Below are 15,362 nucleotides of genomic sequence, written 5' to 3' on the forward strand. Positions count from 1 at the left end.
TGAACCGTTTCCTTATAATTGAGTCTCCATAGATCCTGCTTAAAATGGCATGTCCCTTTCTGGAAGACCCGATTGATGAAGAAGCAAGACTGATTCGCAGAGAACTGCGATTGCGTCGGGCGAGGATTTTCCATCCACGTTTGGATACGTTTTCATATCCTCCCGACTTTTTATTTGAACGTTATCGTTTTTCGTTACAGTCACTGCAATACATTCACAACCTCATCCGCCCTCTCATCACTCACATCACCCACCGTGGACGTGCACTCACCACTGAACAAATACTTTGCATTGCTCTACGTTTTTTTGCAAATGGAAGTTTTCTTTATAATGTCGGCGATGCAGAACACATAAGCAAAGCAACCGTTTGCAGGGCTATAAGAAAGGTGTGCCTCGCTCTGAAGCGGTTTTTTATCAGTTTTTGTTGTTTTTCCCGGACACAAACCTGTGACAGCCATCAAAGAAGAGTTCCATGGGATTGCAGGTAAATAATTTTAAATGATTAATAACTTTTCTGTCAATAACATGTTGCTGTGACCTCTGGGAGCAATAATTTGAATGTCTTTTAGGATTTCCCAATGTGATTGGCTGCATTGATGGCACCAACATTCCTATCACTGCTCCTTCAGAAAATGAAGGAGATTATGTGAATAGGAAGTCCTTCCATAGCATCAATGTGCAGGTACATACATTGACTACTACTTTTAAATGTCAGAGCACAAATATTTCAACTAACTTGTCTCATTTTCTGTACTGTCAAGATCATTTGTGATGCAGCACACATTATCACAAATGTGGAAGCCAAGTGGCCCGGGTCTGTGCATGACTCCCGCATATATACAGAGTCTACAATAAGCAATAGACTGGAACGTGGTAAGTGGTCTGAAACATTGCTGTTTGTCACCGCAAAGGTCTTTGTCTAATTTTTCTGAGAAAAATATCAGAAGTAAAAAATGTGACTTCACTTGCAGGAGAGATTCATGGCTTCCTTCTGGGTGACAGGGGTTACCCCTGCCAACGAAATCTTATAACCCCTTACCCAGACCCTCAACCAGGACCCCAGCAGCACTTCAATGTGGCACACTGCAGGACGAGAGCCAGGGTAGAGATGACTATAGGCCTGCTGAAAGCCCGTTTCCAGTGCTTACGTCATCTCAGAGTAACCCCTGAGAGAGCCTGTGACATAATTGTGGCATGTGTTATTCTCCATAATATTGCAACTATTAGAGGAGAGCAACACCCTGCCCTACAAATAGAAGACCCTGAGGAGGACCCCATCCAGCTCCCAGAAAATCAGGATGGAAGGGCAATCAGAGATCTGATCTGCAACAACCATTTTCCATGTTAAATTACAGCCACACAGAATACCACACTGTCACACGTTCATTTTATTTAGTCTTCCTTATATCCTACAGACAGAGACAAAGAGAACATTTTTCTGTTAGTTTTTCATATTGCTCTAATAATACATTAAATTTACCTCTGACTACACACACACCTCCAGCTTGTGTTTAAGTATCTCGATTTCCAGATCTGCCTTTTGGATCTGGCGGTCCAGGTATAACATTTCCTTGTCCGTTTTTTCGATTTGTTTAAGTAGATGAATTTTGTATAACTCCTTGACTGGTAACTGGAAATCCACAAGAATATTGTTCAACACAGTCAATTATACAGAATTAAACTCTGTTGTTCACAGAAACTCTCACTGTATTCATTTGTTCTGCAGAAGTTGATGGACCCTCTTCATGCTGTCCAGTTATGCTCTGTTAAAAAAGGATGAATATGTTAGCTTCCATGTCAATATAAATCCATACAAGAAAGTCACATGTACATGTAATGCTGATCTAATATGATACCTCTGAGGGCCTGTCTGTGACAGCAGACACAGTGTCCTTCTTCATGTCCTTCTTCATGTTCGTCATCCTTTGAAGTCAAGCATTTCATTTTGTGAACTTTATACCACTATTGGTTATGGGGTTATGGTGTGTTGAGGTACTTACAACAGGCTGGAGTTGGGCCACATGAGGCTCCAATAGGTGGAGACTTCCCTCAGAATCTATTGGATTCAGGAACAAACAGCTTTTGCATCTAAAAGAGGCTTCATAAAAAAAACAATATAGAAGTGTGGACTTGTTACATGTTATGAAGGCACTTGTGTCCTCAGGGCTGACTGGTTCAGATGAGCTGCCCCCTGGGATTCCCTCAGCCATGGGCCTTCCTGTTGTTTGGCTAAGGGCCCTCTCCTCTGCCTCTGTTAGAGGTGGTGGTGCAGGTCCTCCACCTGTTTTACGGGCCTCTGCCCTCTTTCTGTTGGCTAGGCAGGAGTCAAATGTTAACTTCACCACATTAATTAATGAAACATTACAGGGGGCAGAATGTGTGAAAACATCATGCAGGACTGAAAGAGCTGTTACAGTATTCAATAAATAAATTAAAAATATAAATAAAAATTGAAAATTGAATTACAATTAAATTGAAATAGACATATCAAATGTTACCAAAGTGAGATACAACCAGGCATGTTATATTTCCAACTCACCTGATTGAATTATATTTTTATATTTCATTTTCAACTGCCTCCAAGTCCGTTTTTCGCCCCCTGGGTTGCACCTGCATGAACAGGGGGCCAACAGCATTTTTTGCATGCAATATTTTATGAGTGATTAAAAACAAAACTTACGCATTGACTCGAGCAGTGATTTTTTCCCATGCGTTTTCTCTATCTTTTGCCGCTGCCACTGTGTTGCTTTTTTCCGGAAAATATGCTCATATTCACCGTATGCCTCCATCAAAATTTCAAGCTCCAGGGGTGAAAAAAATGTTGAGCGCTTTCGTTTTGATCCCGCTTCCATGGTGAATCAAGGAATCGGGGCTCCATTGATGATGGCTTATTTATAGTCGTGGTGCACGCGCTTGACTCGGAGTCAACATACTCAGAGTTGACAAAACTAATGTGAATCAGCTGTGTTGAAACAGGAAACTCAGAGTTTTTCATCTCAGGGTTTGTCAACTCAGGGTTAACACTCATACTCAGAGTTTGTTGAACCTCCTTCATGAAATCGGCCCCTGTGCTGTCTGACCAGTCCAGTTTATTGTTGACGTGAACACCACAGTACCTGTACACAATCACCGTCTCTATGTTAAGTCCCTGGATGTTCACTGGTGGAGTCTGAGGAGCCTTTTTTCGGAAGTCAATCACCATCTCCTTCGTCCTGTTGGCATTGATGTGAAGGTGATTGAGTTCACACCAGTCAACAAAGTCCTCGACCACCTTCCTATAAAACAGCGAGTTCCCATACCGGGAGTTGAACCCGGGCCGCCTGGGTGAAAACCAGGAATCCTGACCGCTAGACCATATGGGAGCTACCACTATTTCTACTGATGAATGAGTGAATTGAGTTGTACTGTAACATGTTCACCTCTGCTGAACACTTTCTAATATAACAGGTCTTTAGGAAGGTCTACCCCACCCTAACCCAAACCCTGTGACAATGTTCCATCCAAACATATTCTTCCTACTCTTCATATTGAAATGTTCATTGTAATATTCATACATGTTGCATAGTTTATTCATCTGACAGCTAAATGAATGTGTGTTCCACTGGTTTCAGGCTCCAGAGCTCAGGAGATGTGAAAGTTTGGGTTGTAAATCACTCACATTAATTCAGACTGTGAGACTCAGAAACTGACATAATCAGAGCACTTTAAAACTGTGCACTCCTGACCTCTAGTGGCTGGAGTCAGTGTGACATGCTCTCACTTAGCACACCTAATGCACGTTTGAACTTATTCATCAGTTAATAAATGTACGTTATAATTTTAAACACTAATTTAAAGGACAATGGGAAATTTATCAAACAAAAAAATTCTGTATATAAACTAGGTCAGAAAAAACTAAAAAATCATCCAAAAAAAATAACATTTTACTTTTGATTGGTATTTTCTGTTGTGTAGGTTCTGTCATTATACTGACATATGAACTGTGGGAAGAACATGTTGGGATGGAATATTGTCTGTAGACCCTCCTAAAGCCTTTTACCTCTGTCATGGAAGTTGTGCCAATTTGGTCTCAACTGACAGAATTATTACATTTAGAAATGTTTTAAGTGGTTGAAATACTTGGCTAAATACTGTGGGACTTATGTACTAAGATGCACTAAACCTATATACATAGTAAGGTGAATTTGTTTTTCTTTTTTTTTTTGACTGTAGAAGAAAATGAAAGTTTGAAGGAAGGAGTTGGAGAAAAAGAAAAAAGAAGAAAAAATGTACATATATAGGCCGCACTTGTCTATAAGCCGCAGGTGTCTACGTTGTAACATGAGATATTTACACAGAAAGCTGGTACACCAAAAGATTTTTTTAACTTTTAATTAAATAAATGCTTTTTTTTCTGAACAGTGCCTGTAACACGGCAGTAACATGGCAGTAACATGGCTGGTTAAAAAAATAAAAAATACCAGAAAAGTCAGAAAAGTCATTGATGCTATCTTCCTCTCACTCCTGCGCAGTAAAACCACTATAGTCGTCTTCTTCAGTGTCGGAATTGAACAGCCTCAGAATTACTTCGTCACACACTGTCTCAGTCTCTTTTCATTGGCGCAGCCATGGAGCAGCGAGTGCGACTTTGGGTTTTGGACCGACCTGAGATCAGAGCATCAAACCCACGACCCTCCGCCTCACTAGGCCCCCTGCCCCTGCCCCGGCGTCTCTAGTGCATGTGCATGCTTGTGTGTGTGTTTCGTTCACTTGGTGTGGGTAAAATGCAGAGAGTCATTTCCCCATCGATAAAGTCATTAAAATTTAAAAGAAAAAGGTTTTCATTGTTCTCTCTCATTAACTCGTAAAAATCTATAAATTAGCCGCATCATTGTTTAAGCTGCAGGGTTCAAAGCGTGTGAAAAAAGTAGTGGCTTATAGTCTGGAAATTACGGTAAATACTAAAAAGAGTTGAAACTTACTACAGTTATCTATTTACTAACATGCAATTTTTTTCTTGTTTTTTAGGAAAGTATAGAAGAAAATCAAACTTTGAAAGAAGGAGTTGGGAAAAAATCTACTATTACTTTTAAATACTAAGAGAGTTAGAACTTATGAAGAGAGTAAAAACTTGTCTACGTGTGTGTGCGTGTGCGTGTGTGTGTGTGGTACTCTCTGGCCTGTCTCTTGCTGGAGGCTCACATCTCTGGGTTGTATGGAGAGTCAGTCAGCTCTGAGGAAACAGAGCAGAGGTGCTGTTACACACAGCAAACGCCACATATTTAACAAGTGTGGATGCTGCTCGGGACGACAAATACTGACTCACTTGATCACCAGATGAGTCCGAGTGCAGTTTACCACCTCGGCCAAACAATGAGCTGCTACAGCCCACTCCACAAAGCCCCCATTCACAGCAACAGCCAAGGAAATCACACACGTAACACTCCAGCACACACCTCCACTCCACACTTCCACCATCCACAGCTCTCATCAACATACAACCACTCCCACTGGTCTCTGAACAGCAGCCACTCATCAAACTTACTGTTCACTTAGCATAAAGCACCGACTGAGGCCCAACCAACCAAATGCACGCTCAGCACAACCGTTCAGCATCATCCGGGCAGCACATGAAGACCTGCAGGAGGACAAACAATCAGTGGGATGGCTGTCTGCAGGACAACCAGAGAAATTGAAGACAGGTGTTTCTGCTGCTCCCAGCAGAGGGACAGAGGACCACATCAGGACTTTACAGGCAAAACCACATCTCAGCAACTTGGGGCTATGATGTGACTGGCAGCCATGGCAACACTGGACAGGACCAAGTTAAACTGACAGGATGTCAATCCTGGAGGTGGGAGGCATCGCCAGTCTGTAACATTATACTATCTAATATCTCCACTGACTCCCTTCAAACTAAATGCAAATAAATTACGCTCATTTAAAAACATTAGGCACTAAATCAAACTAAAGATAATATTCAAAATCATATTTCAAATCAGCACAAGCTCATAAAAAATTATGTGCTTTTCAGCAAATGATCATTATATCTATTTTTATAGCAAGATGTAATTAAAATAAAGACGTGATCATAAATATAAATCAAATTAGCATCATATAAATTGAATAATTCATAAGAATTACAATTATTCAGATTTTTTGCTTTGCATCTAATCTCATTGTGGAACAAACGCTATTGATTTGCACTCAAATATGGAAAGAAAACAGTGGTGTGGAACTTTGTATAAAGAAAACTATGGATTTGACTTTGTTCAACAAGGAATAAAATGATGCTGAGCTTCTGTAACACAACAGATTGTGGAGGATACTTTTGTTCCATTACTCTGTGTGAATTTACAGCAACCATAGCAGCTCATGCAGAGGCACATTAAAGGCTTTGCCATGCACAGTGACTGTAACCCTGACTAAAAAACTAAATACCTGAGGCTGTGATGTTCCTGGTAAGTTTATCCTGCAAAGAAGATCAAGGGAGATCATGGCTGGATAAAGTCTCTCTGGGCAGTGGGGGCAAAAATGATGTGTGGCCCCACCTGAGTCCTCTTTACCTCACTCTATATGTCCTACACCAACTAGTGATCTTATGATGGAAAACTACAAAGCCCCAGGTTTGATGTGTGTTAGTTTAAGATCATTACAAAACAGAGATAGAGAGGCTCTCTCTCATCATTTCATTTGATATTTATAAAACTGAGACACATTTCAAAACAACTGTAACTTCCTGTATTGTTCACTTTATTGCTCTGCTTGCTAAAAAAAAAAAAAAAAAGAGATTTTAAATCTCAGTGGGTTCAAATTGTTGAAAATAGTTCTATTAATTCCAGGGACTTGTTAATACCCACTCTGTTTTGCTGTTTCAGTCGTTCTCTCATCTTTTCTTGTAAACCTTCATTTTTGCATCCTCAGAGTTAAAAGCCAACACCTGGAAGTCACTCTTTAGTGCCTCACTGATCTGAAACAAGGACAATAAAAACATAAGCTGATTATTTAGGATTCATTCATACAAAAGTCAGTTATCACCATGGGTCTAAAAAAGCTACAGTGACAGATGCAAATAATGAGTGGACCATACAGAAAAACATGTATTTCTATCACATTAACCTGTAGCTCTTTCTTTCCAACACTGATGCATATCATCAGTACAGGTGAGTGATGTCTGTCGCGTTCAACAACATGATACTAGGAAGTCAAAGTGGAAGCATTGGGATCTAAAATCATTCTGGGACGGATGTGACTTCTCTCTGTTAGTTTTAACAACATAGTGTCCCAGTATTCAGAATAAAATCCATAAATAAATGAAGGTATATTTGATATAACACATGAAGACATTTTCAACAGCTAACTGTTGTTGTGAAGACATTTGAGTCGCAAGGACTTTTGATATGTATTTTACAAGTAAATGAATGTTTCTGCTACAGACTTTTACTGAAGTAGTAAGTCAGGATGGCCGAACAGTCTAAGGCGCTGCGATCAGGTCACAATCTCCCTTGGAGGCATGGGGTTAAGCAATAAGCTTGCATTGGTGGTTCAGTGGTAGAATTCTCGCCTGCCATGCGGGAGGCCCGGGTCAATGCAACATGCTTTTCGGCAAGTTAAGAGTGCTCCTTTGGACTTTAGATCAGCCTGAGATCAGAGGGTCGTGGGTTTGATCTCTCGACCAAGCCCAAAAAAATGGATACGGTGGTTATGAAGGCGACCTGTGATGCTCCTGAGCAAGGCACCGATCCACCCCAGCTACCCTGGTGTTAAAATACTCATCCCTCACTGAGTGTGACTCTAAAATTTAGTTAATTTCAATATAAACTCTTCTCCAGTGTTGACAGCTCACACTCAAAATGTGTTTTATTTAAAATTTATTCATTATTATATCATTTAGTTTTATGGGAAAATGGCCACCAAACACCATCCTGTTGATTTTTTTGCTTTTTGTGTCACTCACTTGGAAAGCATGGAAGTGATCATGAAAACAAGTTTCATGCTCAATCAAAACACAAAACACTTTGTGCAAAATGATTGATGTTATTTTGCTGAACAGTGGCATGTTTTCATCAGTACCAGTGCACGCAAAGAGTCCAACACGATACTCAGCTCCACAGCATTTCACCCACTGTGTGACACAGACGATGGCTTCAGAATCAAGGTGAAGAGATTAAATTCCAACAATTTTCAATAGTAGAAAGTAGAAAACTACAGTATTTGGTTCACCACTCCCCAAAAGCTTGGCTATAACTGAAGCACACGTCTTTGTTGTGAGTAGAACCTGAAGGAGCTGCTTCAGTATTTTGGAAATGAGATGAAGTATTTCATCAGTTACAGACTGAGAATTGTTTACTGTCTCTGTGTCGTTGTTGAAAGGGATCTGGTTAGACACACTTGTGTTATCAATGGAGCTGTGTATCTTAATGAGATGTCTCCTGAATCCAGAATAACTAGAGAGACTTTTACCTGGATACTAGGGCTGCAACAACTAATCGATTAAATCGATTATTAAAATAGTTGGCAACTAATTTAATAATCGATTAGTTGGGTCTACGTTATCATACACATAAGTGCAGCGACTACCCCCTAATGTGGGGGCAGTAAAGCACCAGTAAACTGGATGCCGACCGCCGTAAAAGAAGAAGAAGAAGAAGGGGCAAGAGAAGCGAACCAATGCCGCGCCTTGTGTAGCTCACCTGGAAGAAGCGTTCGAAGAATGGCGGAGGCGGTCACAGCGGTGAAGGCTATAACGTTAGCAGAGAGAAAAACGTACGGCCCAAGTCGTCAAAAGCATGGGAGCACTTTACATTAACGCCTTCAAAGAACAGCGCTGGACGCGAAATGTGCGCAGCTGATCTCGCCTGGCACGGCAACACAACACCACTGCGTGAGCACCTGAGGAGGAAACATGTTGGAGCCGTGGATGAAGGAGATTCACGATGATTTCGGAGTACGTTAATTTATCTTGTATCCATCAACAAAACTAGAGAAAACGGACAGAGGTTTGTTTTTAAATTGTCCTGAAAAACGGACACAAACCTGCCGGAAACCGATAATAGCTGAGATTAAGTCTGAGAGACACAGGTGGATAACATTACGTTCTAAGTTTTTTGGATTATTTTATGCAACTATTCAGACAGTTTAACGTGAATCCTTCATTTCTTCATAGCAATATCTGGTCAAATATATATTAATTGCATTTCCCTTTTATTCTCAGTGCATGGCAGCATTACCCAATGTCTATTTATTTAATTTCATTTTGCTTTGTCTGCATTTTAGATCAGTAGTTAACTTAAAAAGGTGTTGCATGTTTTACTTAGTGTGCTTCTGTGCATACTCATACTACACTTTCTCTCTCACCCTAGATAAAAAAACAAAAAAAAAACAGCCTAGCATTGGTGACTATGTTTTGAGGAAGATCTGCACACGACAGCAATCAGCTGTTCTCACTGATGGTATCCTGAATATGCCGGTTACAGACATGAGGCCACTATCAATGGTGGAGGCGGTGAAGGATTCAGAAAAATGATAAACACCTTCAGCCCTGGTTACACTCTTCCCTCAAGGACTTATTTCACCAGACTGATGAAGAAATGAACCATAAGGAACCATTCCTCCGTAGTTCTATAGGAAAAGCCTGTTTAAAATCTGTTTGAGTTTCATGCATTTTATTTATTAAATTGCTGTTCAGCTCATTTCAAGGTGGAGACAGTTTTTTTTTTTCAGGACATGTAAAGAAATGCTCTCTGCACTGTATAAAAACAGATGGTCTTTGTTTTTCATTAGTTACTCAAACTGTTCACCATCTTTGTTTTTCTTTACATTGATTCAGCTGCTACAAAATTAGTTTTATTTTTTGTACTCAATGTAACATACATTTAACATACATTAATTTTTTTTATGTGAGTTGGAAACAACTTTTGAACAAAGACAGTTTGGTTAATTAAATAAAATGCTGGAAATCAAATGTTGCTTTTTCCCCTTTTTATCCGATTAATAATCGATTAATCGAAAAAATAATCGACAGATTAATCGATTATCAAAATAATCGTTAGTTGCAGCCCTACTGGATACATGGCATGAATTAATTTGAGGTTCCTGAACAAAAGTAACACTGAACCAAAGGATGAATTGCAGAAGAAACATCTCAACATTCTGGCTAAATAAGCTACTTATGGTTTGTTTAACAGCTTTGCTCTGAGCTCTTTTACTCTGGGAGATTCTTCAGTTGTATCAATATTGTACAGAGCTGTCTGTAAAAATGTGTACAGGCTGGAGAGAGCGTCATCAAACTTCACACTGAAAACAAAATGTGACTTGAACAGCTCATCAAAAGCACCAAAGGATGTACATGACTGACATGACAGAAGCTTTTTGTCCAAGACAATATAAAAGGTGAAAACCTGGGTCTTTGAAGTTTCTGTGGCAAGAAGAAATGGCTGATGGGCTCCTTCAGTGGTCAGGAGATGATCCTCAAGGCTTTGGGATGACTGAAACAAGAGAAATATGTTTACAAAAATGTGTTTATAAAACTCAGCAACATCTACAGTATTTGGAAGTTTTGACAAACCTCCTGAAATTTTACCAGATGATCCGTTGCCTCTCCGACGCTGATCTTTGTGGGACGCTTTCTTCCAGCTGGTTGTGGAGTGAGAAGATGAAGCAGCACCAGAAGAGAAGCCATGTTGCTGTCCCACTCTGGGGACAATAAAAACAGAATAAACTGATGACTGTTGGACGACTCACATAACTGCATTACTATTTTGATGATAACTGTACCTGCTTCATCAGCAGTGTCAGATCCTTCATTCAGGGCAGCTTTCAGTTGTTGTTTTAAGAGAGACGTCTCTTTCAGGTTCCTGCCTCCTTGATAACTTTATCTTTAAAACTGCTGTTCCATTTTTCAAGGAACTTTGAAGCAACCTCTGCTCCAAACATCAGTGAGAAGTCTTGCAAAATCTAAATAAAAAGAGAAAAACATTTTCAAACGTTTAAAATAGACCAATATTTTTACTTAAAAAAATATATTTAATACTAACCAGTCCCATGACATCCAAGAAACGTGGAAACGTGTGTAATACATCAGCTGACCACTCTGGGTCATGAAGAATCTGCTGACAGTAGTAGAAGGTTTCTCTCATCCTCTGGAAAACTAAGTCAGGATCAGTTGTGTGGTGAAGGAGAGATATGGCTTCCATGCATTCATCTCTCTGATTGGCTGATCATCATATGTTCTGGATGATGTGGGACGTCCTTTTAGCTCCACTCTACTCTGGGATGAAGAGGTGGTTCTGGATTTGTCTTCATGCACCACTCAAGAAAGGGTTAGGGCCTTTGTTGCTTTGAATATCATAGAAGTTCCTGAAAGAAAAAAATCTGTCTCAAGAACAAATACTGTGTGTTGCTTATATGCAAACGAGGGTTTGAAGTAAGAATTTGCTCCACATTCTAAAAAAGAAAACATTATAAACATATTTACAACTACACTTAGATCTATGTTGAAAGCAAATACATTCATCTAATACCTGTACATGTTACTCGCATTTTTTTAGGAATTATGTCTAATAAGGAAAGATTAAAATCTAGTTGTATACAAGTTGGAAAACAATTACATTTTCTGCAAGCACACTGTCCATCAAAGGCTGGCATCCAGAATCACTTGTGTCTCTGCTTAAAGTGCTTGAGACTGACAGTTTATCTGTCAGACTTGGAGAGGAGGAGCCTTCACACCCTTGCTGCAGGACACTTAGATCTGAAGATCACACACACACACACAAGTATAAGGCAAATAAAATCTAAAGTCCAGCACATTAAAACTATATCACATACCTGGCTGGATATTACCTGTCTCAAGACAAAACATTACCATTACCTATAACTCTGCTTACCACAAGTAGTGAGGGTCACATATTCTGTCAGGTCTGAACGATCAGCCAGGTTCATAGATGCTTCAGTAGATGGGAGGTCTGAAATGCAGACCACACATACAGCTTAATATGAACTGATTAAATACTGTACTTTGGAATTCTTATCATCCACTTCTCACAATCACATATTTTTGTCTGTGTCAAGATACAAATCTCTCAAAATATAAGTGCAGCAAAATATGAATTTTTAAACACATCCTCATCCACCTCTGCTCCCTGTTGATCTGTGACTTTCAGTGTTGTAGTCTCTGGGATAAGAAACTTCTGCTGGACTATACCATAACAACTCCACGTTACAACATGTTTACATCTTTATTCATTTTATACTAAACATCTGACTGACCTGCACTGAGAAAATCTGAGACGCAAGCCTCTTCCAGTTTAATGTCCTTCTTCTTCCCTCCATGTTGTACTTTGATCAACATGTTGGTTTGACATAAAGGAAGAAAATGTCATATGTCTGAGAATAACATGTTCAAGTTAAAGTTTATCCCAACTACACACTGTTAAAATACAGGTTTCTCACCGCTGTTCAAAACAGCAAGGCTACAGTTTATAAGCTCAACTGTTAGCATGCTAGCCAAAACTGACTTTTCAGCTGCGTCTGCGCCGTTGAGCCGGAAATTATACTCTTAAAACACCGACATGCGGTTGCATTGTTGGATGGTTATTTCCAAAACAGTATTAATTACCTTCAAGATGCGCGTCGTCATTAATTTGTGAAGCTTATCAAACAGTTTGTCATTACCGTCATACAGACAGACTACTTGCTCTAAATAATGGAGTAAAAGCAATGGGGTTACATTCAACATCAAGTTCGCAGTAATTAGCGGTACTATGTAAGTAGATAAAGTGAGAACAATGACAAAATATCACGCATTTAAAGTACTTTTTGATAAAAATCATGCTCTTACCAGCCTTGTGACGACGTTCCTTGTGCTGCTCATGCCGCGATAAAATGCGTCGTGAACTCCAGGGACAGAGTTAAAACCAGATCCTGAACACCAGGGAATAAACTCCAAAATTCAACTCGGCCTGGGTGTACACCTTAACACAAACTGTAGTCAGAGTTATAAAATAAACTCCAGATACGTAACTCTTTCACACTTTTTTGCCTGACTCCAGATTTTAGTACTTTGTGAATTTGCTGTGTGTTAGTACATGTAGTTGTGTACAGTTCAGCTGCTGCTGTCCTTGGTGCTGAATTCACCAACCCAGCTGAATGGTCCTGAGTGATTATTGTTGTAATTCATTTGGTATTTTTGAGAAGATTGAATATCATTAGTATGGGTTATGTTTTGGTTAGTGTTAGGCTTTCAGTTATGATGGTTAAGGTTAGGTTAGATTAAGTTATGGGGCAAGGGAATGCATTATGGTAACGTGTCCTCACAACTATAGTAAGAATCTCTCTCTCTCTCTCTCTCTCTCTCTCTGTGTGTGTGTGTGTGTGTTTGTCCTTTGATGCCTTTGATGTATCAACATTCTACAGTCTGATGTCAGAGGCTGCAGTAAGTGGACACACAGCCAGAGACAAGTTCAGAAGTCAAACAGGAGCAGAGACAGTTGGACTGGACAGGACTTGCTCATGATTTAGGAAGAAAGAAGCACTCAGATATTTCTGCACAATTATTGACAAGGGAGGAGCTACTGCTGTTACAAGGACAAGAGGAAACCACAGGAAAGTCCAGATCAGCTCCAAGGTTTTCAGTAAGTCAGTACATGTTAGTAGTTCATGTCAGTGTTTAGTTTAGAAGTTAATGTTTTGTCCAAATGATATGTTTGTGAAATTGGGACGATAAGTAATCATACCCATAAGCCCAGTGGTTTGATTGTGTGCTTATCATTCATGGACAATATTGAGGTTTTTTTTAATGCTGATCATGATTGTGAGATATTCTCATGGTTGCTCAACTTCTTAACTTTGTTTTGGTGTGATGCACTGTAGTTTGTGTTAAAGGAAAGGATTTCTAGGAAGTCTGTACTGTCTGCAACAAGATCCTTTCTAAAGAAATTCTAATGGAAATGATGGAGCATAAAATCCACAGTCCCTGTCCTGTGGAAAAGTTGACTTCCAGAGTTGAAAAGAAGCAAACATGAGGCTTCAACAGTCTGAGTAGATCAAGTTTCTATCTTCCAGGTATTTTTAGTCCAAAATTCTCCTCTTTGTGTTTCTACACCTAATGTTCCCTTGCAAAGCTGTGGTGGAGAGATGGTATTCAGAAGCTTAAGGTTGTTACAGAGGTGCCCTGAAAAGTAGCATATTATGGGGTTTTTCCATTAGCACTCCTCTGTTCCAGTTTGGACTTTCAGATATCAGCCTTATTTCACTGTTTACTGATCATTTTCAGCCACATCACAGCTGTTATGTTACTACTAATGCAAAGCAAACTTTTTGCTGTTTCTTTTAAACTAGGAAAAGGTTGTAAGAAAATGAAATGTGTTTCTCAGTGAGTTAGCATCACTTTATTAGTGGTTCAGATGAACAAATCAGTTTGCTGTGCAGTAAAGTGGAAGAAACACTTGCAGCGTTCCAGCACAGCTTTAGTGATAGTGGCTGTTCACAGCATGGCTTAATGTGAGTACACCTCCACAATGGAAGACGCTATCTGTTAGAAAGAGGAGTATATTGATTTTAGATGTCACATTTCCAGCCCACTCACCTTCCCAGTTTAGTATAAGGAAGCTGGTGTATTTGTTTGGAAAGCTTGCTCTGTGGTTTTGAAGCCACGCCTCCTTGTCTCTTGTGGCCCCAGTCAAATTCACTACATCCCAAACAATATGTTCCCTTTTGAAAGCAAAATGAAAGTTTTGTGTTCATGGTGATATATACATTGATAACTGGAAGTTATTACCAATCATCGTAACTTATTTTCATAGGGTCATTGGTAAATCTTTGGTCTAAGGTAGAAGGAGTCAGTTTTAGAAAACCTCGGACATTTACTTTCAACAGAGTCCCTTCCTACAACTGCTCACTTAGTCCGGTGGTTGTGGAGTATAAAGATCATTTCTTTGTAGAAGACGGCGTCTTGGACCTCCTGAAAGTCCATAGCAGTACTGACATCATCATCACTATTAATGGCAACCACTGACCTTCTTCATACTGAGGAAGAGGTAGAAGTCTGAGGCCAAATCAGGTCAAATCAAGCCAAGGACCAACTTGGCAGCTTGTGTGATACATTATGTTTCTGTTTGTTTTCTATGAAACTGTGAATATTATTAGCTGACTGGATGAATAGAACACAAGAGAGATTTGTTTGTGCAGATAGATGAGACCTTAATGTGTCAACTAACCCTTATTTTAAGATGCACACACACTTTGTTCTGCAAGTAGTTATAGTTTGTTATGTCAGAGCAGCATCAGGTAAAACAATGAAGAATGATCAATACAGATCCTGATTTGCTGTAAGTTATATATTCTCCATGAAGGTGTGTGTGTGTGTGTGTGTGTGTCCTCAGTGA

The 15,362-nt window shown here is 39.7% G+C and overlaps 1 long non-coding RNA gene, 1 other non-coding gene and 4 gene segments (V, D, J or C); 1 reads left to right on the top strand and 5 right to left on the bottom strand.

Moving 5' to 3' along the window:
* The window catches only part of LOC121188595, a 235,660-nt gene that overhangs the window by 166,283 nt on the left and 54,015 nt on the right, over positions 1 to 15,362 (bottom strand).
* LOC121188598 overlaps positions 1 to 15,362 on the bottom strand; it is a 208,054-nt gene that overhangs the window by 150,715 nt on the left and 41,977 nt on the right.
* Positions 1 to 15,362, top strand: part of LOC121188596 — a 98,872-nt gene that overhangs the window by 69,362 nt on the left and 14,148 nt on the right.
* The window catches only part of LOC121188599, a 127,684-nt gene that overhangs the window by 65,630 nt on the left and 46,692 nt on the right, over positions 1 to 15,362 (bottom strand).
* On the bottom strand, positions 1,967 to 2,719 carry LOC121188601. The gene is made up of 3 exons (XR_005894716.1): positions 2,681 to 2,719; positions 2,540 to 2,610; positions 1,967 to 2,314 (listed from the first exon to the last, which is right to left on the bottom strand). It is a non-coding gene; the product is annotated as an uncharacterized LOC121188601 (long non-coding RNA).
* Positions 3,291 to 3,362, bottom strand: trnae-uuc. The gene has a single exon. It is a non-coding gene; the product is annotated as a tRNA-Glu (tRNA).

Source organism: Toxotes jaculatrix, chromosome 10, assembly GCF_017976425.1.
Source record: "Toxotes jaculatrix isolate fToxJac2 chromosome 10, fToxJac2.pri, whole genome shotgun sequence".
In the NCBI taxonomy this organism is placed as follows: domain Eukaryota; kingdom Metazoa; phylum Chordata; class Actinopteri; family Toxotidae; genus Toxotes; species Toxotes jaculatrix.